A 2,464-nucleotide genomic window follows, 5' to 3' on the forward strand; every position below is an offset into this window, starting at 1 on the left:
GGGGGGGGGAGAGAGAGAGAGAGGAGAGAGAGGAGGGAGTGAGATTGAGAGAGAGAGAGAGAGAGAGAGAGAGAGAGAGAGAGAGAGAGAGAGAGAGAGAGAGAGAGGAGAGAGAGAGAGAGAGAGAGAGAGAGAGAGAGAGAGAGAGAGAGAGAGAGAGAGAGAGAGAGAGAGAGAGGACGGGGAGACAAAGAGAAGGGGAAGGAGAGGGGCCGGAGAGAGGGGCAGCTGGAGAGGGAGAGAGAGGGGGGGGGGGGGGGGAACGTGTAAGAGAGAGAGAGATAGGGGGATCGAGAGAGGAAAATGGGAGAGAGAGAGAGAGAGAGAGAGGAGAGAGAGGAGAGAGAGAGAGAGAGAGAGAGAGAGGTTATATAGTGATATGGAAACAGAGAAAAAGAAGAGGAGAATCTTGAGGAAGAAGGGCGATTGCTAGAGGAGGGAGGGCGGCTAGAGGAGTAGATGGAGAGAGGAGGTGGAGAAGGAAGCTGAGGAGGAGGAGCAAGGGAAGAGAAGGAAGCACATAGGCTGCAAGAGGAAGGGGAGGTAGGGAGGGAGATCCTCCCAAAAAAAAAAAAAAGCTCGCTCCGTTGAGCTTGCTCGAAGCCTAACTCTTAAACTCCTCATCCATTTCTGATGAAACCTTTACTGTTTGACGTTCCTCCTGAGTATTCAGGTTCAGTTCCTGCAATTCATCCTGAGTAACTCTTGCAGTCCTTTCCATTTGGTGTTCAAATGCTCTTTCTGCCTGCTTTACTGCTTCAATGGCTTCCAATTCTTCTTTATTTTGAATTTGCAAACTTTTCAACAACTCATTACCCATTTTTGTTGTTGATTGCTTACCCTCAGTAATCAGTGCTTCCTAAGTCAATGACTTTAGCGCATCATCCTGATGCTGCAAAATATACTTAGTGACTATCTTTTGCACATCTACCTAAAAGATAGGTACCACTGATGAATTAGTTCTAAGAAATTCTTCTTCAACATCTTCTCCAATTTCTTCTACCATGTTCAATCCTTCTACATGTAATGCCCTGAAACCTGGTGGGATTACCTTTATGGCATCCATTTACATTCTAAATTTCTTCTTACCTCTTTTGATCACAATGGAGTCTGCTCCCCATAACTTCTTCACTCTCGCTGCTCTTAACCATGGTCCCAACATAATTGGATAAGAACGAATAGATTCCTCCAATCTGAGTACTACAAAGTTGGCCACGAACTACAGTCCCCCAACTGAGATCTGCAAAATTCTCAAAATACCCAAAGGTTGAACCCACCTTTGATCTGCCATTTTGACCTAAAAAGGAGCTGGATCCCACTTCAAGAGATTCAAACGTTTGCAGGTTGACTCCGGGAGAATATTAACTCCTGACCCTTCATCCAAGAGTACACCTGGAAAGAACACTTTGCCAAAAGAAGCCCCAACCACGGGTACCTTGTAATCAACATCCAAAGGTTGAACTTCACAAGCTTCTCCACAAATGGTTTCTTCAGGGTCCATTCTAGTATCCTATTTGTTTCTTGCCACTTCTTGAGTAAGTCTTTTTAACAATTGTTGTGAAAATGCAGGTACTAGCCTCAACATTTGTTTGACTATTATGGGTATTGGAGCTGTCAACAAGGCTTCATAAAATTCATCACCGCCAACCTGTTCCTCCAGTTCAGTTTGATTGTTATCTAAATTTCTTCTCCCCTGATGATCCAAGGATCTTATAACAAAATTCCATTCCTCAGGTGGTACACCCCCTCTTTGAGAGTTTTGCACTTCTTTGAGTACCCATGTCCTTACTGTTTTTTGACCTTTCCAATTCAAGTTGTCCGGGTTGTTAAGTTCTTCCAAAGTGGATTTTTCAACCTTGGCCTTTGCCCTAGTGACCACCATGGCATCAGTACACCCACTCTTCTCTGGAATATCCTCAATCAGAATGCAAGATGTACAGTCACAATTATAGTGCTTAGGTGTTTCCTGAGCAGCTGCTATTGCTGTGGTGGAATAGGTTGATTCTGTTCTGGAGGTCAATTATTATTGTTATTATTGTTATTATTGTACCTGATAATAGGAATTCCCCTATCATTCTGATGTTGACACCAAAGTTCGCAATCAAGTCCTTGTCGATGACCCATGACTCTGCAATAATTGCATGGTGACTATGGCATATTATTTTGATTCATGTTTGATATCCCCAATTATTTGGATTTTGAAACCGTCTTTGAGGTGCAGGTCCCTGATATCTCCGATTAGGACCCTGAGGAGCAATCATGCTCGCAGCGGCCTCCCTCATCTTTTGAGTAATGTACTCAGGTCATCTTCCCCTGAAATCCGGGTTGTAAAAACAACCATCATAGTCATGTCCAAACCTTTGACATACTTGACAATATGGTTTCTCTGACATGCCAAACTGGTTCATGCCCAAAGTTTGTAATTTATTCTGAATAATTTTGTTGACTGCATCTGTAGTCACTA

This window comes from Adiantum capillus-veneris, chromosome 23 (assembly GCF_014529385.1).
Source record: "Adiantum capillus-veneris isolate H3 chromosome 23, ASM1452938v2, whole genome shotgun sequence".
In the NCBI taxonomy this organism is placed as follows: Eukaryota; Viridiplantae; Streptophyta; class Polypodiopsida; order Polypodiales; family Pteridaceae; genus Adiantum; species Adiantum capillus-veneris.